The sequence below is a fragment of the Thamnophis sirtalis genome, unplaced genomic scaffold (assembly GCF_051295495.1).
Source record: "Thamnophis sirtalis isolate CommonGarterSnake01/CBP01778 unplaced genomic scaffold, rThaSir2_p1.2 scaffold_1, whole genome shotgun sequence".
Classification (NCBI taxonomy): domain Eukaryota; kingdom Metazoa; phylum Chordata; class Lepidosauria; order Squamata; family Natricidae; genus Thamnophis; species Thamnophis sirtalis.
Genome location: NW_028261381.1, coordinates 137424399 through 137446921, shown reverse-complemented (window position 1 = coordinate 137446921; position 22523 = coordinate 137424399). Strand labels below are relative to the sequence as shown.

Below are 22523 nucleotides of genomic sequence, written 5' to 3'. Positions count from 1 at the left end.
CTTCAAAGAAGTACTGAGTATGTATACTTTATTTTCATAAGAAATTAATTTACTTCTTTTTCAATCATAGGAGTGAGGGCTATGATAATCTCCCATTCCCAAAACAAGGTTTATAATGGCAAAGAAAAGAGCAAATGCCTCTTATATAATACTGTTTCCAGGAGAATCAAACAACTAAGTAACAAATTTTAACAAGGAAAAGTTTACTTGCCAAATAAGATATGTTCCAAGTGGATTGCCAATATCAACTGTTTCCAGCAGCAAGTTTTGTTTTCCAATGCAGGATGGCCAGTTCTGTCCCTTCCATTGTTTGGGAAAAGATTGCTTACTACCTACATTCAGATGTATTCTAAAATTATACCACAGCAAGCTAAAATGCCCATAAAATGACTGCAAGCTTTAAAGAATGTCTTGGTAGGTAGAATATCCTGGCATAATCTTAGCTATGGCAATATTTAAATTACATGAGTGTAAACAGATTACAAGTGGTCCTTAACTTACAATACTTCATTTAGTGACTGTTCAAAGTTACAATGGCACTGAAAATGACTTATGACTATTTTTCACACTTATGACCTTTGTAGCATCCCCATGATTATGTGATCAAAATTCAGATGCTTGGCAACTGGTTCATACTTATGACTGTTAGAAGTTGTTGTGACTTGTATGTCTAATAAATGGCATTTACAATAACTGTAAAGTAGAATATCCAGTTTACTGATCTTATAACTCAACATTAATGTTTTAATGCAAGCGAAAGCCTAGGAATCTGAATCAGAAAGTTATTAAATGCAAAAATCCAAGGCTTTGAAACTTGGAAAGCACATGGCACAGAATGGTACAGAAACAAGCTGCAACTAGTTCACAGAATCACAACTGTGAGTGCATCCTTTAGTTAGAACAGAAGCACATAAAACCACCATGTATATTTTCAGACCAAAAAATGAAGATTGATCAGATTTTTTGCATCCTCAGTTCCATGTAATTTTCCTTCAGAAATCAGTACTGTTTTCTACCCTATTGTTACAAGTACATCCCCATTTAAATGAAACTGAAAAAGTTCCAGGACAGCAGAAATAATGTACAAGAAAATGGATTTTATTTATTAAAGGAAACCAGTTTACAATGTGAGTCTCAAGTGAGAGCCATTTAAAAAAAAACAAGTGTGTTGGGCAGGAAGGGAAGGCTTCTGGCGGCTCCCGGGGGGTGATCCCACCGCCATCCGCTCGCGGCTCTTCTTTGGACGCCCAAAGCCTTCCAGCCCACCCGGGGCGAGTCAGCTGCGGTGAAGCCGGTGGTGGGCAGGAAGGTTTTCGGGCAGCTCCTGGGCGGCGGGTGTCCGGGTGGGAAGAGAAGGCGGAGGTGGCGGTGGCATCTTCACTGCGGAGCAGAGGCGCAGCCGCGCCAACAGTAGGACAGCCTCCATCGGGCAGCGAGGCGAGCTGCGTATGTGAGGCTGCTCGGCCAGCCCGCCCCGCGACTCCTGTTAGTGCGCAGCGCGTACCTGCCACGCAGTCTCCAGCCCCGCAGACCGTCCTCCCAGCGCACAGCCCCTATCATCCTGCAATTCCTTGGCGGTGTCGGTGGCAGCGGCGGCCGCGAGACCTCCTCCTCCTCAGCCACCACCATATTGGCTCCCCCCTCCCTCTGAGCCCCCTCCCTCCGGCTTCCCTCAGGCCCTGCCCTGCTCTTCCCTCGCACAGCGGGTCCTGGCTGCACTGCTGATGCCCTTTCGTCCACTTAAACGGTACCGGGACTTTTTAAAAACGTCGCGGGATGCGGAAAAAATTGTGACAAAGCGTGCCTATCCCGCCAAAAGTGGGACGTCTGATCACCTTACCTTTGGACTCTAAAAATGTACATCAGATTAAATTGTTATATCAACAATTGTCTGTCTTAACAGTTAAATTAAATTAAGTGAAACATAGATATTTCGAATGTGTAAATAAACCAGGAAGACGGCTGGCATATAAATTAATAAATGAAAGAGAATGATTGAGAAAATTCATGAAGTAATAAATGTAATAAAGATAATTATCTTATTTAAAAAATTCTTTCACAATGTTTAATCTGTACAAGAAACAGGAGCTTGATATGCATAAAATAGATGAATATTTGCAAAGACAACACTTACCTAAACTTTCACAAGCTTAGAGACAACTTATGAATGATCTAGTAACTACTTTTGAAATATCAGAAACTTTTAAAAAAATGAAACCAGGTAAAGGTCCAGGTGGCCTTACAAAGGCAATATTATAAATTCTTTGAGCATCAACTTCTTTAGCCACTAAAGCTGTGATGGCGAGCCTTTGGCACATGTGCCACAAGTGGCACATGGAGCCATTTGTTAGGGCATGCAAGGCGTTGCCCTGTCAACCATATGTGTGCGCTGGCCAGCTGACTTCGGCCTTCTTTTTGGGCCATTTTTCGCCCTCCGGAGGCTTTCCTGAAGCCTCGGAGGGCGAAAAACAACCCAACCCACAAACCAGAAGTTTGGGAATGGACTTTCGATTTGTGCATTGGGCCATTTTTCGCGCTCCGGAGGCTTCAGGGAAGCCTCCGGGATGGGGCAGGGAGGACAACTGGTTTTTTCCCTCCCCAGGCTCCTAGAAAGTCTCTAGAGCCTGGGGAGGGCGAAAAACGGGTCCATGGTGTGCGAAAAGTTGGGGACAGGGCTGGGGCCACATGTGCATGCGCATGCGGGGATCGCGCTATAGCATTATGGGTGTGGGCATGCCCACACATGACCCCTCTGTGCTAGGTTAGCCATCACTGCACTAAAGGATATAATGAATGGAATATGAAGCAAAGGTGCTTCAAAACTGGTAAGAAGCTAATATTGCATTATTACCAAAGAAGGGATGTCACAATAAAAGCCATAGATTAATGTCATTATTAAATAATGATTATAAACTTTTTGCTGCAATTTTGGTAGAAAGATTGAAAAAGGTTTCACAGACATACATTCATGAAGATTAATCCACTTTTTTATCAAAAGACAGGCAAGAGACAATGTAAGGACTGTTCTGAAGATTATTGAATGCTTACAATATAATGAGAAGCAGGCAGCTTTAATATTTTTGGATGCAGAGAAGGCATTTGACAACTTAAATTTGGTTTTTGTGTTTAAAGATTTGGAAGATAAGGACTTGGAGAGAAATTTATTAAGGGTCAAAGCGAGCAAAGATTATTATTAATGGAGATTTAACTAAACCATGTGAAATTCAAAAGGATATGAGACAAGGATGCCTCTTATCTCCCCTGCCATTTATATTGGTGTTGGTAGTTTGGAATAGGGATATTAGGCAAGATGAAAAAATATTTATATTTTATATAAATATAAATAAATATAAAAAAGGAAGTTTATAAATTGAGAGCATTTGCTGATGATTTAGTTCCGTTTTTGTAAGCCCCCCCAAAGCAGATGAATACATCATGCATTTTCCAGTCACATTTTATGTTAATAATAAATATCAGATTCACAGATATGACAGTGTTTATTTTATTTATCTCATTTATATAGCTGTACCTTTCAACCAAAGTGACTCTGGGCAATGTACAACAAAGCTAAAATAATAAAAAAAATACATGCAAACCCCTAACAATATTAATTATAGAGACATTGAAAAAAATATAAAAACAAAATGAAGGAGGAAACAACAGATAGAGGGATGTTAAACCAACTCTGAGCTTTTATCCTATCTTTAAAATCTGTTGGTGATTGTGTTTCATTCCATGGAATCTTCTGTGGGAGAAGTTTGAGTTTGCCTGTGGTTCTGTAGTAAAAGCTTCCATCTTAAAGGTTCTACATCTGGATTTTTTTTCTGTACTCTTTTTTGTTTATATTTTGGTTATTTTCAAGGCAGAGAGTCTGGGCATCCTGCCAGCTCTACCATTTATTTTTAACACAGTGTGTTTTTTCCAAGTAGTAATGTTAGAAACTGTCTTGTAATTTTCAGTATAAGAAGAGAGGTGAAACTACTGTGCTTTCCCTTTTGGGAAAATGTCAAGTTCTTTGATATTTTTTATTCCTTTTACTTTTATATACTTTCTCTCTTTTCTTTTAGGATTTTTTTTTTTTGTCTCTTTAATACATTTAAGAAAACTATAGAAAACTCCTGGCTTTTGACCTTTGCTTACAATTTGCATATTATCTGCACACTTCTCCTTTGGACATTGGGAAATTCAAAAGCAGCTTGTGGTTTCAACTTCAGCTTTAAGGAGCCACCAGTGGTTATTTTAAATATAAGAATACCTTTTTTTAAAGTATTTTTATGTTAAGAATAGTATATGCAAAAACATCTATAGAACTTAATATATAGGCAAACATAGTTAAACGAAATTACTAATGTATAAATGGAATCAAAGCAGTGACTTATTTGTGGGATGCCTTTTCTGTATAATAATTCTGAATAGCACAATGAATTCTGCAAAGGCCAGTTATGTTCTTTTCGTTAATTAATGAAGTCCAGAAGGAATTAAATCATTGGCTAGGATTCTTCATTTATAAACTATAATTGAACTATTTTTGCCTGTTTATGTTTTTTCAGAAGGATTTCATTTTTGTCTTTAGTATTTAGAATTCAAAGTCTTCAGTTTCAGCCAATATCAGGACTTAAATTGTTAGTTATTTGTACTTGAAGAAGTGCCAATGTTTAAAGAAAAGGCATTTGGCAACTGTTCCAGTACAAAACGTACTGTTTGGTGTGTTTACCCTGGAATTTGTGCAGATGATCTAAAAGAAAGCTTAACTTGTCAACCATCCCAAAAGGCCCATTTTATAAAGGCCCAAGAGTAGTAACTTTGATGGATGAAGGGTTGACCTAATTCAGTGCAACTCAATTCAGTTCAATGCTATTTAGTTTCTTTGATTCAGGCACTACTCGTCTTCAAACTGATTTGAGCAGCTCATAATAAAACAAAGCAAGATTTTAAAATGCAGTAGATATAAAAAGAATGAAACATGGGGAATAGTTTTTGCAGCTGGTGTAGTTTTTGATCCAGGCGCAACCATATTGCAACTTGCCTTGCTTCCTTGGGATTTTTGAAAAATATTCTTCCTTTTGCCAACTCTCTTCTTGGAGTCCAGTTCCAGGCCCCCAAAAGACCTTTGAAAAGAAAAGAAAAAGGTCAGATATTTGCAGAAATTGATAATTATGATAATGTGACAGTGATAAAAATTTTATACGCTGAAATGTTTCTTCGTGTCATGCCAGTCTTAACTTTGCAGAAAGTCTTTCTTCAATCAATATTCCAGCATTTATTACTCAACTATTTGTTTCATGGACATTTGCTTATAGATTCTGATGTCACTTGGCTTCCCATCTAGGGATTTTTTTTTACTCTTTTCCACCAACTAAATGCTCCCAGACATAGTGTTAATCATCATTTCCCTCTGTTTTCCCCTTTCCCGGATAGTTCTCCTATTTCATACCTTTCCTGTTCACTTTCCTGATCTATAGTTACATTTTTCCCACATCAATTCTATTGTTCCTTATCTAGCAAGCTTCCTGAACTCTTGATCATTAGTACATTTAGTTTATTTTTATTGCTTGTTAATTAAACATAAAAAACAAAATAACACACAAAAATAATAGGATAGATACATTGTCAGAGAAGGGGAAAAAAGACATAAAAATGCTTTAACAAAAAATAAATAAAAGAAATAAGAGGAAGAATAGCAGAGTTGGAAGGGACTTTGGAGTCTTCTAATCCAACCCCCTGCTCAGGCAGAAAGCCCTATATTTGTCATGGCAAACCTATGGCACACATGCACAGGTGGCATACGAAGCCATATTGGTGAACATGCAAGCTCAGCTTGCCAGCTGATTTTTGGGCTTTCTGGGCCCACCAGAAGTCAGGAAACAGGCTGTTTTCAGCCTCTGGGGCTGCCATTTTTGCCCTCCCCAGGCTCCTAGAAAGGGTCTGGAGTCTGGGGAGGGCAAAAAACAGTCCCTCTGTGCCATCGCGTGCCAAAAGCGAGGGGAGCATGGGAGGGTGTTTGCGCACACATGCGTAGGGGTGGGTGCATAGAATTATGGATGTGGGCACGCACGCACATGACCCCCACACTCCCCCCACTTTTGGCACGCAATAGCAAAAGGTTAGTCATCACTGCCCTATATCATTTCAGACAAATGGTAGTCCATTTTTTTCTTTAAAACATCCAGTGTTGAAACATTCATAACTTCTGGAGACAATGTTCCACTCATTAATTGTTCTAACTGCCCAGATATTTCTCTTTACCTTTCTTCTCTCCTTGATTAGTTTCCCATCCATAAAGAAATCTAATATGGCTGACTCCCTAGTTCTCTTCTCTACTTTTTGGGAGATGAAAGTTGTCTGCTAGGTTGTCAAGAACCTGTTTGATCCTCCATTTGGTGCAGAATTTGTCTCCAGATGTTGGGATAGCTAAAAGGTCCTCTGTTGCTATTGTGATGTGCTTCCTACATACCTTAGTGAACTGACTAGCAAAAAGTTCATCTCTTTCCTCTATTTGTTTGGGTGGCCTATAGTATACCCCTATGGCACTGTTAACCCCCCCCTTTATATTGACCCAAATGCATTCAAGATTGTTTTCATCATTGTTCTGCTCTATTTCTGTAGAAATGTAGTTATTTCTTATATACAGTGCAACTCCACCTCTTCTTAAATCCCTCTAGCTGTATATTCCATTTGTGGGTTTTATCCCACCAAATTTCTGTAAAGAAAAGAAACAATTGCAATTTTATATACACTTATCTAATGCAAATATTATTCAAGTATGTACATATTTCTAATAAATTTGTGATATTATCTTTTTAACATACTGTATTCTGTATAAATAAGTCCCATTTTTCATTATACTTGTCCATACAAGCTTTTGTTCAATCTCCAATTTTTTTCTTTCTAGTGGTGGAAAGAATGGTTGCACAGCCTGCCCCTTCAGAGAAATTTGGATAAAGCAGATTATCTAGCCTGCTTTCAGTTGGGATTCAGACCTGGGTTTGGGACTGATACAGCACTGATCACATTTATGGATGACCTCTGGCAGGAGTGGCATCCATCCTGGCTCTTCTTGACCTCTCAGCGGTATTTGATACTATTGATCATGGTGCCTTTTGGGGGCGGTTTTGGGAATTGTGTGTATTGTGTTGATTTTCCTCCTTTTTCCAGGCCGGTTCCAGTTGGTGCTGATAGAGGGAGAGAGCTCCAGCCCCCGGCCCCTACTGTGTAGGATGCCTCAGGGTTTCAGTTCTCTCTCCTCTTCTATTAATATTTACATGAAGCCACTGAGTGAGGTGATTTGTTGGTTTGTGGGTAAGATATCATCAGTATATAGATGACACCCAGCTTTATATCTCTACACCAGGCCAGAATAGAGCTGGAAGGTACAGTATCTTGGAGGTCTTATACTCCAACCTATGCTCAAGCAGGAGACCCTATACCATTTCAGAAGTGGCTTTCCTAAAAAGCTCCAGTGATGAAGCACCCACAACCTCTGAAGACAAGCTGTTCCACTGGTTAATTGTCCTTCTCACAGTTAGGACGTTTCTCCTTAACTCCAGGTTGCTTCTCCTCTTCATTAGTTTCCATCCATTCTTTCTTTTCTTTTTTTAATAAATGTTTTTTTTAATTTTAATTTAAAACAAGTACAGCATCTTTCTTTACATCTGTAGAAAATGTATCAATTGATTACAGATAAACTTTGGTACATCTCCTCCACGGTCAACAAACATAACTCATATTAACTCAAGCATTATTATATATCCATTTTCATTTGACTGTAATTATTATTTAAAGATATTAATAAAAGTAATAATCTTGAACAATACCTGCCCACACCAGTGGGAAAAGAAAAAATCAAAAAGAAAAGGCCAAAAAAAAAAAAAAAAGACAAAAACGACAAAGGACAAGGCAGGAAAAAAAACAAAACACAGGTATCTATTATAAAAAAGAAGTAGTATATCAACTGGTTACAACATGCTTTGGTGCTTCTCTTCCATTAACTCATATTAATTCAAATATCTTAACTCAAATGTTTACCATATTAACATCATTATACCTCCAGTTTTAATTACCTATAGTTATTTAAACATCCTTCATCCTTAGCTATGCCAAAGAATTAATCCATAACACATGCTGACATTTCATTTACTTACTTGTAAAATCCTCTATTAACATCAAATCCTCATATCCTATTTTAGCTGAACATCCATAATATTTAATTATATCATATATCATAACATTTTCCCAGTATTGATTAACATTTGATTGTATGTATTTTATTTAGTTTTCCATCCATTCTTTCTTGTCTTCCCTTCTGTTGCTATGGAAAAGAAGTAGACCCCCTCTTCTTTGTGGCTGTTCCCCAAATACTGAAACACTGCTATCATGTCACCCCTAATACTTCTTTTTTCTAGAATAGCCATATCCAATTTCTGCAACCATACTTCATATGTTTTAGTCTCCAAATCCTTAATCATCTTAGTTGCTCTTCTCTGCACTTCCCCCCTCCCCAATATTTGCAATATTTTTTTATAATGTGGTGACTAAACCTGGATTCTATAATCCAGATGTGACCTTACTAAGGTTTTATAAAATGGTACTAATACTTCACGTGATCTGGATGCTATTCCTCTGATTACGCAACCAAGTATTGTTCAGTTCAGTTCAGTTTATTTAGCTTGTATGCCTCCCTACTCCCGGAAGACTCAGGGCGGCTAACAATAAGAAGGGAGGGGGATACAAAAATAAAAACAACAATTAAAAATTCAGCAACAGACATAACATCGGATGGGGCTGGATAATTCAACAGCCCCAGGCCTGCCGGAACAGCCAGGTCTTAATTGCTTTGTGGAAGGCCGGAAGGATAGTAAGGGTCCGGATCTCAACAGGGAGATCATTCCATTGTATTAGCTGTTTTGGCTGCTGCAACACACTACTGGCTCATATTTAAGTAATACATGTCGTGGGTGTCCTACCCCTGTGTCTGGAGGCTATTGGGGATTGGATTGTCTGAAACAGGCTCTGACTCAACCCTAGCAAGACAGAATGGCTATTGATATTTGGACCCTCCAGAGACAAGTTTTTTCCATCTTTGTTTCTGTTTCTCAGACAAACATATGTGCAATCTAGGGGTCTTCCTAGATTTGCAGGTCCTGCTTGAAGAGCAGATAGCAGCCATGTCTCGGAGAGCCTTTACACACCTTCGGGTGGTGTGCCAGTTGTACCCATTCCTAAACCAGCAGACCCTGCTCACAGTGACTCATGGCCTTATAACCTTATAACCTCTTAGTAGAGCACCATGCTCTACTAAGAGCTCCCCCTGAAAAGCATTTGGAAACTTCAACGGGAACAGAATGCAGCTTACGGGTAGTAAATGGTGCCAGATACATGGCACATGTAATATCACTACTGCATGAGCTGCATGGGTTACTGGTATGCTTTCAGATGCAATTAAATTGTTTTTATTGTTTTTATTGTTTTTATTGTACTATATGTTTTTGAATTGTAAGCCACCCAGAGTCATTGACTGAGGTGGGTAGGTATAGAAACTGAATAAATAAATGATTTATAGGTGGCAAATGTGATCAGATCTTCGACCCATTGATTAAATGGAGTCATACATTTTTCTTTCCAACACTACAATATTACTCTTTTAAGTCATAGTAATGGCACAAAGAATCTTAATTTACATTGTCCGATTGTCAAATTCCATGTATTGTACTTGATACATAATTCAGAAGAATATTATCTTCTGAAAATTTTTCTTTTTGTCACACAATCCTATTTATATAAACCACTGCTTTCTATTCAAATCAGAATAGAGCTGGAAGAGACCTTGGAGGTCTTGTAGTCCAACCTTTGCTCAAGCAGGAGACTCTATACCAGTGATGGCAAACCTTTTAGACACCAAGTGCCCAAACTGTGCATGCATGCCCAAACTGAAAGGTGAGTGCATGTGAACATGTGCAGACATGGGTGTGCACATGCACAGACATGCACGCATGCGCAGCAGAGACCCAAAGACCAGCTGGCTGGTGGGAGGTGGGCCATCCCAACACCGGCAGTGCAGCAAGAGGTAAGATCTTTTATTTCGTGAGCTTCTGTTTCATTGTTTCCAGAGAAACAGAAGTTCTCGAAAGAAACACCACGGAGATCTAACCTGGGGTGACAGTGCACGTGCCAGCAGAGTGCCATAGGTTTCCTATCACGGCTGTATACCATTTCAAACAAGTAGCTGTCCTGTCTCTTCTTAAAAACTCCCAATGATGAAGCTCCCACAACTTCTGAAGGCAAGCTGTTCCACTGTTAATTTTTCTCACTGTTGGGAAGTTTCTCCTTAATTCCAGGTTGCTTCTCTCCTCGATTAATTTCCATCTATTGTTTATTGTCCTGCCCTCTGGGGCTTTGGAAAATAAGCTGATCTCCTCTTCTTTGTCTCTTCTCTCCCAAAATATATTTAAAATAAGTATTTTCCTTATTGCGTCTCCAACAAAATGCTGCTTTTGACAGTCCTTTATCGTACAAATATAGAAATCTAATAAATACTAAATACTAATTTGTGTTCTATAAATCATAATTTGAGATCCATTGATACTTTTGCTATAGAGGTTAATGCATCCTACGATTATCTAAGCAATATAGGAACCTCTAATTTTTTATTCCACTTATTTCTTAACATATGAATGTCAAATTGATTTATTCATAACAAATATCTATAAAAACTAATAGTAGTTTTTTATTTTTTTATTTTGAAGGATTTAACAAGCTGCTCTGTTATTAACTAAAGCTGAAAAAACTGCTGGTCCAAATAATATTAATAAATGTAATAGTAAATATTGCCACTGTGTTATATCTGATAATAATATTTATCTCTTAACATGTAAAATGTTAAAAATTCATCTTCACCTAGTAGTTGGTCTAAAATCAATATCTCTGCTTTCTCCCAATTTTTAAAGGATTTCCTCATAGTCAATTTGGCATGGGAAAAAGGGTCAGATTTTTATTAGACATTCCATTCCATGCCTTTCTAATTGATAGTTGATAATTGCTTCCAGAAATATTTAGTATACTTAGATCCAAAGTCAAAAAATATTTAATTTAATTGATAATTGATTTCTCTGTAAAAATATTCTCAGAATTGAAGAACCCCATATAAATTTACTTTCTGACAATATTTTCCAAATATAACACATTTAGTTTTATACATTTTCTAGACTTTATTCTGATTGTGTTTTGTTTTATAATAAAGATCTATGTCACTATATGGTTTAGGTTTAGGTTTAGGTTTATTAGCATTTGTAGGCCGCCCTTTTCCCTGAGGGGACTCAGGGCGGCTCACACAAAACCAGGAAGGGGGGGATACAACATTAAGATAACAACATATAATAAAATAATAGACAACATACATTCATCATTCGGGCGGGGTAACGATCCTTATCCCCAGGCCTGACGGGCGAGCCAGTTCTTCAAGGCTATGCGGAAGGCTTGGACGGTGGAGAGGGTACGAATCTCCACGGGGAGCTCGTTCCAAAGGGTCGGGGCTACTGCTGAGAAGGCCCTCCTCCTTGTAGTTGCCAGCCGACACTGGCTGGCCGATGGGATGCGGAGGAGGCCTAGTCTATGGGATCTTATAGGTCGCAGGGAAGTAATTGGCAGAAGGCGGTCTCTCAAGTATCCAGATCCACTGCCATGTAGGGCTTTATGGGTGATTAATAGCACCTTGAAGCGCATCCGGAGATCGACAGGTAGCCAGCGCAGCTCGCGGAGGATAGGTGTTATGCGGGTGAATCGAGGTGCACCCGCAATCACTCGTGCGGCTGCGTTCTGCACTAGCTGAAGTCGCCGGATGCTCCTCAAGGGCAGCCCCATGTAGAGCACATTGCAGTATTCCAGCCTAGAGGTCACAAGGGCCCGAGTGACTGTTGTGAGAGCCTCCCGATTCAGGTAGGGTCGCAACTGGCGCACCAGGCGTACCTGGGCGAATGCCCCCCTGGTCACAGCCGTTAAGTGGTGGTCGAATGACAGCTGTGGATCCAGGAGGACTCCCAAGTTGCGAACCCTCTCTGAGGGGTGTAAAATTTGACCCCCCAGCCTGAGTGTTGGAATATTGGCCAAATCTTTGGGAGGAAAACACAACAGCCACTCGGTCTTTTCTGGGTTGAGCACAAGCTTGTTAACCCTCATCCAGTCCATGACGGCCTCAAGGCCCCGGCTCATCACATCAACCGCTTCATTGATTTGGCACGGGGCGGACAGATACAATTGAGTATCGTCCGCATATTGATGGTATCTAATCCCGTGCCTGCGGATGATCTCTCCCAGCGGTTTCATGTAGATGTTAAATAGTAGGGGGGATAAGACCGAACCCTGCGGCACCCCATAATTTAGGGGCCTAGGGGACGATCTCTGCCCCCCCACTAACACCGACTGCGACCTGTCCGAGAGGTAGGAGGAGAACCACCGTAGCACGGTGCCTCCCACTCCCACCCCCCGCAGTCGTCGCAGAAGGATACCATGGTCGATGGTATCGAAAGCCGCTGAGAGGTCAAGGAGGACCAGGATGGAGGAATGTCCTTCATCTCTGGCTCTCCAAAGATCATCCATCAATGCGACCAAAGCGGTTTCTGTGCTGTAACCGGGTCTGAAGCCTGACTGGAAGTGGTCTAGATAGTTTGCTTCCTCCAAGGACCGTTGGAGCTGGAAGGCCACCACCTTCTCAACAACCTTCCCCAAGAAGGGAAGGTTGGAGACCGGACGATAGCTGTTAAGAACAGCTGGATCCAAGGATGGTTTCTTCAGGAGGGGTCTCACCACCGCCGCTTTCAGTGCGGCGGGGAAGTTCCCCTCCCGAAGGGAGGCGGTTACAACCGCCTGGATCCAGCCTCGTGTCACCTCACTGCAGTTAGTAACCAGCCATGAGGGACACGGATCCAGAACACAGGTGGAGGAACTTACAGCTCTCATGGCCTTGTCCACATCCCCGGGGGTAACGTCCTGAAACTCAACCCAGCGCTGTTCTAATTGGTCCCCCTGTGCCTCGGCTGGAACTGCAGGTGTGGAGTCCAAGTCCGACCGAAACCGAGCAATTTTGTCCGCTAGGAATTGGGCATATTCTTCAGCTCTGCCCTGCAGGGGTTCCCCCGTCTCCCTTTTGTTCAATAGGGAGCGGGTTATCCTAAACAGGGCGGCTGGACGAGACTCAGCGGATGCGACCAGGGTGGCTATGTGCGATCTTTTTGCTGCCCTAAGTGCTCTGGTATATTCCCTGGTGCAGGTGGTTACCATTGCTCGGTTCGATTCGGACTTATCGGACCTCCAACGGTGCTCTAGGCATCTCCTCCGGCGCTTCATCTCCCGGAGCTCCTCGGTGAACCAAGGGGGTCTCCGGGATCCGCCGCCTCGGAGGAGCCGCAGTGGCGCAATCCGGTCGAGGGCCTCCGACGCTGCCGAGTGCCACGCAGCAGCCAGAGTCTCCACCGGACTGTGGGCGAAAGTGTCAGGAATAACCCCAAGCTCTGTCTGGAACCTTGACGGCTCCATAAGACGCCTGGGGCGGAACCACCTGGTCGGTTCCTCCTCCCTACAGTGGGGGTTTGGCCTCCGGAAGTCGAGCCTCAGTAGGCAGTGGTCTGACCACGACAGGGGTATGATGTCGCTCCCCCTCAGACCAAGATCACAAATCCACTGCTCCGAGAGAAATACAAGGTCAAGCATGTGTCCCGCTGAGTGGGTTGGGCCTCGAATTACTTGGGTCAAGCCCATGGCTGTCATGGAAGCCATGAACTCCTGCGCCCCATCAGAGTTTTCACCGAGCGACGGCAAATTAAAGTCCCCCAGGACCATCAACCTAGGGAACTCAACTGCCAGCTCGGCTACCGACTCGAGGAGCGAGGGGAGGGCTGCTGCAACGCTGTTGGGAGGCAGGTACGTTAGCAGCAAACCCACTTGACCCTTGAGGTCCAACTTTAACAGCAAAGACTCACACCCGACAATCTCCGGAGCAGGGACCCTACGAGGAACTAACGACTCCCGGATAACGGCGGCCACACCCCCACCCCTTCTCTGGGCTCTCGGCTGATGCAGCACCTGAAATCCTTCTGGGCACAGCTCTACAAGGGGGACTCCTCCCTCTGGGCCCAGCCAGGTTTCAGTAATACATGCCAGGTCTGCCCTCTCGTCTGTAATTAAGTCCCGGACGAGAGGAGCTTTATGGACAACAGACCTGGCATTTAGCGACAACAGCCTGAGACCAGGGTCCTGACTACTTACGCCATCTGGTCTTGGAGTGGGACTCCCAGGGCCGGAAGGGGGGATCTCTGTAATGTAGCGAACCCTCCTTCCCCGGTAATGGCCTGCCCTGAAGTCCCCGCCGTATCTGCCCCTCCCTGTTACGACCGCAATACCCCGACCCTCTCCCGTGTCTCTGGTCCCCTCAACCACCCCCATAGCCCCCGCAACTCCCGGCAGGTCCTCCGAATCACACATACTCATACACTCCCCCAAACAGTCCCCACGTAATAGTTAAAAAACACAAAATTTACAACAATATAATCATAAAAGTGGGACATTCATTCATCTCATACGTACCTCATGCATAGCCCGTACTAAGAAAGAAGAAGAAGATGAAAGAAAAGAAGGAATAAGAGCTAAAATAGTTGCGCAATTGATTAAAAAGTTTTAAAGTGCGAGTTCAGTTTGTTGCCATCAGCTGTCCATCTACTGCCCAGACCAAAGTTTCCTTCTGGGGATAGAAACCAGTAGTAATGATGGTAATAGTCAGGGCTAAGACAAACAGGATCACAGGCCCTAGGTCTATGGGTGAGGGAAATCTGGTAGGCAAAGTCCAAAGCGGCAGGGAACCAATGTTGGTAAAAAAGGCAGCGTTGATAGAAAGAGCAGCGTTGATGAATAAGGCAGCGTTGGTGAAGGAAACAATGCTGGAACAGGGGGCTATGTTGCTGGGAAGAGTAGTAATAGTACCAGTAGCAGCATTGGTAAAAGGGACAGCATTGGTAAGGGGAGCAATGTTGTTGAAGGCAATGGTGTCGCTGTGGAGCTGAGTTAAATATGGAGGAGGGGGGAGGCATCCGGAAAAGGCTCCAGCCACGGCACATCCAGTCAGCCGCCCGCTTTGCCTAAGCCGGACAAAGCCCCCGTTCGAATTTCCCAACTCCAACCAACGATGATAAATAATCAGCCCAGTCAGAGTCACCATAAAATCCCCAAGCTCTCTGAGCTGTCCGCCACGCTGTCCGCCAAGCTGTTCGCCAGGCTTCAGAGCTTGTAAAGAAGGGGCCAAAAAAAAACCCTCCGTTGCTGAAGCCGCCGCGAAACGCCCTCACTCGTCTCCGCTCCCAGTGCCACCATAGGACCACTGCACTCGCCGCCAAGGGTGCCCAGCCGCCGCTGAAGCCGCCGGAGCTGCCGCGAAACGCCTTCCGTCGCCCCCGCCTCCACCATGACCATGCGGCCGCCGCGGCCGCTGCGCCCGCCGGCAAGGACGCCCAGCCGCGTCGAAGAGTCTGAAGTCCCGGCTCGGCAGAAGGCGTCGGTTTCCCTCAGCTCGTGGCCCGCACAAGTCCTCCGAATTTCTGTCATCCCGGGGGACCCTGGCAGAGGCGGTGAAAGGCTGGTTCCACGGGCTATATATGAATTATTAAACCTTAGGAGAAGGCTAACATGTTTATTGCAGTCTATTATACTCTGACTCACTGATCCCATAGAATATTACAACATAGCCTACCAATGTGTTCCCTCCCTTATTATTTCCTCATTTTTTTTAAAAAAAAATGCCCTGGATTGCACAAACTTTGGTCGTTTTCAACATGAATTCATTGCTGCCTCCCTTTCCAACATCTGTGTGTGGTGAATTCCTAATGCATAGGCAGATACTCCAACACAAAGCTTAATGTTTAGTTTGGGTACCTTGTGATATATGTGCAGATTATCTGAAAGGAAGGCGCATATGCATGGAGTTTTGGGTCTGTGTGGATGGATGGGATAGATAGATGAAATAAAAGGGGGATTCTGCAAATGTTTGTTGAGTGGAATGAAAAATTTTCTCTGTTCTTTCCATCTCTGTTTAAATAGTTACATTGAATTCCTCAATTAGTTTGCTTTGAGTTGTTGTTTTTTGTGATGCTTATTTCATTTTGGTTTAAAATGTTTCAATTTAAGAAATGGTTACCCTGTTTGCTTTGTTCAAATTCTTGGAGAAAGGTATTGATGAGTCAGATGCTGTTGATTTCCATCCAAAGTAATCTTTAGACTCTCCTGGCAGCAGGAATAAAGCACTGTCTCAGTCCAGCTATACAATAAATGGATCTTAATTGGCATAAGCCTAACCCTTTAGAAGCAAGATCCAAGCCATTGTCCTCATTGTCCCCTGCCATACAGACTGTTCTTGCAGAGTTGTTTAATTTTGTCAAGCATTTTTAAAAATATGAACAATTATGTCATATTCAAATTCAGCAAATAGACTTATGATAAGTAAAGGTAAAGGTTCCCCTCGTACATATGTGTTAGTTGTTCCTGACTCTAGGGGGTAGTGCTCATCCCCGTTTCAAAGCCAAAGAGCCAGTGCTGTCCAAAGATGTCTCCATGGTCATGTGGCCGGCATGAGTAAATACCGAAGGCGCACGGAATACTGTTGCCTTCCCACCAAAGGTGGCTCCTATTTTTTTATACTTGCATTTTTACATGGTTTCAAATTGTTAGGTTGGCAGAAGCTGGGACAAGTAACGGGAGCTCACTCTGTTACACGGCACTAGGGATTTGACTGAACTGCTGACCTTCTGATAGACAAGCTCAGCCTCTTAGCCATTTAGCGACTGCTTCACTTATGATAGGAACCCTTAATCATTAAAGTGGTAAAGCTAAACATTTACCAAAACATTTACCCCAAAAATATAAATCAGAGTGAATGAAGGTCTTTTTTCTTATGGAGTTTTGGGTTGTACATATTTTCCCCGTTTAATGAGTTTAAAACCACAATGTCCCATTATTTCTGTCCAGTCAATACTTTTTGTTTTGGAAGATTGCTTATAGAACTGGTTTGTTTGAAGAAGGGAAGAAGAATGGTAGATCCCTCATCACCACAGCAGGAAGGATAAAATCCTTGGAGTGCTGAAATTTTATTGTTATTTTGTTAATATTATTTAGCATTTGGATCTTTTTAAATCTATTTTTGCTGCTTGAGTCATTTATGATTAGGTAGCCTTATAAATCATAAGAAAAATCAACTCATAAATAAAATACGTTTTTCAGGAAACAGCATGCCTAATCCTCTCTGTTTGGGACTATTCAATTTGGTTTCAGAACTTCTGTTACTTGTCTTTTAATGATCTCCCAGTCTGGTTCATGGTTCACATTTAGCAGATCAGTCTCAGAAGAGTGGCAGAGGTTGCAAATATTTTGGTGTATTGCACAAGTTTTCTTTGTATTCCATAAAGAAATTACAGTAAGGCTTTAAGAATAAGTAATATCTAGCTATACAGCTGGAATATCTTTGATATCTGTTAGAAATCTTTGAGTTTCATAAGACTGTATTTTAAAATGTTCTATGAGCTGAGACTTCTTTGAAAAAGTAGAATAGTGATAAGTATTCTGTGACATCACTCAGATAACATCAAAAGAGGTTATAAATTATTTGTAAACTGTCTGAAAGCTTTGGCATGTCATTTAATAGATAAATCACTAGTCATTGCACCAATGTTGAGAAATTTAGTCAATTGTTTGGGGATACGATTGTATTATATTGTCTGTCTGATTCCTTCCTTCCTTCCTTCCTTCCTTCCTTCCTTCCTTCCTTCCTTCCTTCCTTCCTTCCTTCCTTCGACCTACTATCCAGGTAAAGTCTCTTTTCTGAACTGTAAGGCTCTTTCTCTTAAAATTGTTAGCCTGGCACTTTTAGATAACATAACATTTATCCTTTAAGAAGAGAGTATTGTTAGTGTGCTTTTTAAAACTAGTTTACTGAATACAGTTGAGCTGTTGCGCAAGGAAGCATATTTAGAACTACTCAGTAAAATATTATGAATTGCTGATCTGTGAACTAGACCAGTACCAGCCAGTTTACTGCAAATAAATGAATGGATATCCATTCAGAAAACCATTTTAACATAGACTGGATATTTTTTCATAAACTAGAATCAATGCACATTAATACATAATTTTTTCTTAAAGGATCATTAGTAAATTATGCATACCATTCATTCTGAATATCAAGAAGAACAAAACAGGAAAGCCCTAATCAATTCCGAGCATGCTGCCCTCCATCTGTATAGGACTACTATCCCAATAATCCTCATTAGCATGACTCCATTGGTTGAATGTAAGGAATAGCAGCTCAGCACATCTGGATGGTCTCTATTGGGGAAAGCTGAATTAAACTATGTTCTGTCAAGTAATTATGACATTAATTGGCAGTTCTGTTACCAGACGTGTAGCAGTATAGTGCTACTATCTTTCTACAAATCTGAAGTCATTTATTAATAGCAGTTAGACTTATATACCGCTTCATAGGGCTTTCAGCCCTCTCTAAGCGGTTTACAGAGTCAGCATATCGCCCCCACAGTCTGGGTCCTCATTTCACCCACCTCGGAAGGATGGAAGGCTGAGTCAACCTTGAGCCGGTGAGATTAGAACCGCTGAACTGCAGATAATAGTCAGCTGAAGTGGCCTGCAGTACTGCACCCTAACCACTGCGCCACCTCAGCTCTATTAAAAGTATACTTTTGCCATCCCTTGATTCCATTTTTGTCAGTGAAAGTCCCCCATGGCAAATCTAAAAATAAATATAATGAATGATACTTGAAATTTCATTTTAAACACCTGTCTGCAGCCTGTACATTCACAATTTAAATTATTTGATTATTTGTAAGAACTTCATATAAATAAATAACTGACACTTGCCTTAATTGAAATCCATGTTCACTGTTTTCATTAGGAAGTAAACCAAAAGAAGCAAATAAGTAACACTGGCCTTTAAAACTGTACATTTATTTTTTGAAAACTAACTCAATAGTGTGCTCCTTCAAGTTTCTCAGCAGTGGTTACTTAATAATAGTTATATACAGTAAGTTATAAATTCTTAAGTTTCAAGCATAGATTTGTAGGTATGTATAGGTAATCAGTATAAAACTCTGAGATACCAAAGCTAAACCTCAGTCTGTAATTTAAACTATATTGCCTACCCATCCTGTGAGATCATGGTGATTCAGCAAAGGGGATCCAGTCATCCTAGGAACCTTGGATGTTGTAATGTACGGATATAGTATATGTGCAGATCTAGCAGTATGGCCTTTTATAATTGACGAATGGAAATTTTGTCAATGCACATATTTTCTAAGTTCTATTCCAATTTTTGGGAGAAGGGTATGACACCCAGTGTGCTGATAACCATTGGGACCACCACACAGCTGATTTATGCCATTATCTTTCAATTTTGATTTTCAGAGCTTGATATTTTGTGATCTCCAATTCTTTGTCTTCTCTTCTGCTAACTCCTGGGATTGCCACATCAATTATCTACCCTTTCTTCTTTTCAACCACAATTAAAGCTGATGTTTTATGACTAAGGCCTTATCAGTTAGCATTTAGAAATCCCACAATATTTTAACTGCTCATTTTCGGTTGCTTTTTCAACTCTATGTTTCCAGCAATTTTTCATTACTGGCACTTGATAATTTTTACATCTATTCCAGTGAATAATTCTGGCAATTGTGTTATGCCATTGCTAATTATTACATGTTGCCTGACTCCAATTATTCTGGGTGGTTGCTAGGAATTTGCATTATTCAAGTTCCATGGAAATTCTACAGAAAAAAAAAACCCTGCAAATTTAAATTTTTTTAGTATGTAAAATGCAACCAAATTCCCTGTTCTCCTTCTATGCTAAATGACAGGTTTAAGCATTATGAATGTGAATTTATTAAAGAGGTTATTGAATGTGAGATGGTTCTGCCCAATGTGTTTCCATAATTCCTTTAAAACAAAGATTGCAATCCTTGGGAAAGAGATTTCTCGCAGAGAGCACAAAATGATATCACATCTTTTCCTGTTACATTTAAATTGAGTATAAAGTATTGTCACAACAGAGAGGGTAAAACAATCTAGTCTGTTTAGCTTTGGGATAGGATTTCATTAAGAATCCCAAGCCAAGGACTACATTGTGGTCTTTAGGAATTTTTAGGAATATCGGGGAAGAAAGCAACTGGTATAGCTGTTCTGTTTTTGCTGAGGAAGCAACAACCACATCTCTCTAGGAATAAAGCTCAGCTTGAGGGATGATTTACTTTTTACTCTTTGGTGGAATGCACAAAATTGTCTGCACAGTTTGTCTTTCCCTCCACAAACCTGTTTGGTCTGAGATCTATTATTTTCCAGATAGTCCCCCCGGCTAGCAGAGAAGCCAGCTTCTTGGAGTGCCTAACAGTGATCTGTGTTTTCACAAATAATTGTTTCAATCTGGTGTCCTGCGAAGAATTGTTCATTGTGAGCCGTATGTCAAAAACCAGAATGCCGTTATCAGTTTTTCCTCTTGCTATAAAATTTGATCCAGTTCTCCATGTCTTTCATGACTGCTCAGGTGTTGCCAGCTGTATTTCCAAGGGTCAGGGACAATGAAGCGAAGCTGATGTGATGACATTCTGGATATGCCAAGGAGTCACTGAAGTGCATTCATGAATACTATATAAGACACATATATTTAAAATGATCTCTGCTAATACAAATGTTAAAGATCATCATTTCTTTAATGCTGAATTCATTTCTTAGATGGCATATGTTCAGATGGGCTTTGTCTTTTTATTTGGCTTATAGAGCATATTTAGACGGAATTTATAATAATAATATGCCAATTATAATTCCCTCAAATAAATATTGCTTAAAAGTTGTCCAAATATATGACTTGTGTGATTTTAAAGTATATTTCGTGTGGTGTATGCATAATGTTACAAATAAAATATAATCATAGACCAATGATGGTGAACCTTTTAAGCATTGAGTGCTGAAAAGGGAGCGCATGCATGCTCGTGGGGGCCGCAACCCGAAAGAGAGCTGCCCAGGTGGCATGTGTGTGCCGGAAAATTAACTTTCCATTTCTGATGCGCGCATGTAGACTGTCCAGCTAGTCTTCCAGTTACTGATGCGCATGCATGTGCAACGATTAGCTGGCCGGTGTGCATGTTCATGTCGGAAAATGGAAGACCAGCTTTTCCAGTTTCCAACACTACTGCACACATGAGGGCCAGCTGACCATTGTGCATGCATGCGCACCAGAAACCCAGAAGAGGAATGGGTGACACCACATGTCCCAGGCGACTTGGCTCCATGTGCCACTTCAGACACACGTGCCATAGATTCGCCATCATGGTCATAGATAACTTGGTGCTATGACAGATGATTTGGTGTTTGGCCAGTCATCTTTTTTGAACCTTGGCAACTTCCAGTAATATGTAGAAGATGCCATGGTCTTTCACTGTCCTCTTAATAGACCACATACAGCTGTATTTGGTCTGATCAAGTAGTAAAAATAAATGGAAAATTTATTGGACAAATAAAATGGACTAACTTGATTAGGAGAAAACTACTTTTTATGTATGCTACAAAAAAGTAAAATATTATATTTGGCAGTAGAGGTAGTTTTGGACTTACAACAGTTGATTTAGTGATTGTTCAAAGTTACAAAGGTACTGAAATAAGTGACATGACTGTTTTTCACACTTATGACCATTGCAGCATCCCCATGATCAAAATTCATGATCAAAATTCAGCTTGGCAACTGACTCATATTTATGACGGTTGCAGTGTCCTGGTATCATGTAATCACCTTTTGCGACCTGATAAGCAAAGTCAATGAGGAAGCCAGATTCACTTAACAACCTTGTTACTAACCTTACACTGCCGTGATTCACTTAACAACAATAGCAAGAAAATTCATAAAATGGGGCAAAATTCATTTCACAACTGTCTCTCTTGGCAACAGAAATTTTGCGCTCAATTGTGATTGTAAGTCGATTAAAGTAATATCCCGAAGATACTATTCCTGATAAGTAATTAACAATGTATGTTGTTTCCTTTTAATATTTCACAATAAATAAATATTATATAAAGACACCTCCTGTACCACACTTCTTTGAAAAATATTTTCCACTGAACTCAGGTTTAATTTTGAATATATTAGTTCATGAATTGGGTTTGATTTGGGAAGGTTTGGATTCAAATCTCATATTAGTTATAAAGACCTGTAATATATTTTAGGCAGCTAGCTGTCTAATTATATAATTATCATAAATTGATAATGACTAAATTCAGTAGCCATGTTTATGTCACTTTGAGCTTCATGATAGAATGAAATAGAAATAATCAATCTTTTCGTTAATATCAGTACAAATAAACATTTTAGGGCTGACCCCCTTCTTTTATCTCCAAAACTCCTGCAAAGAAGTCTTCACATGAAGTTATTGTAACAGTGGTTGCAGGATTTGACATTTATGTTTGATGTGTTTTTCTTCATTGGGTTTAATATGTTGATA

The 22523-nt window shown here is 40.9% G+C and overlaps 1 protein-coding gene across 2 annotated transcripts in view; it reads left to right on the top strand.

The window, feature by feature from the left end:
• PRIMA1 (proline rich membrane anchor 1) overlaps nucleotides 1–22523 on the top strand; it is a 70646-nt gene that overhangs the window by 25902 nt on the left and 22221 nt on the right. The gene's annotated exons all lie outside the window — the stretch shown is intronic.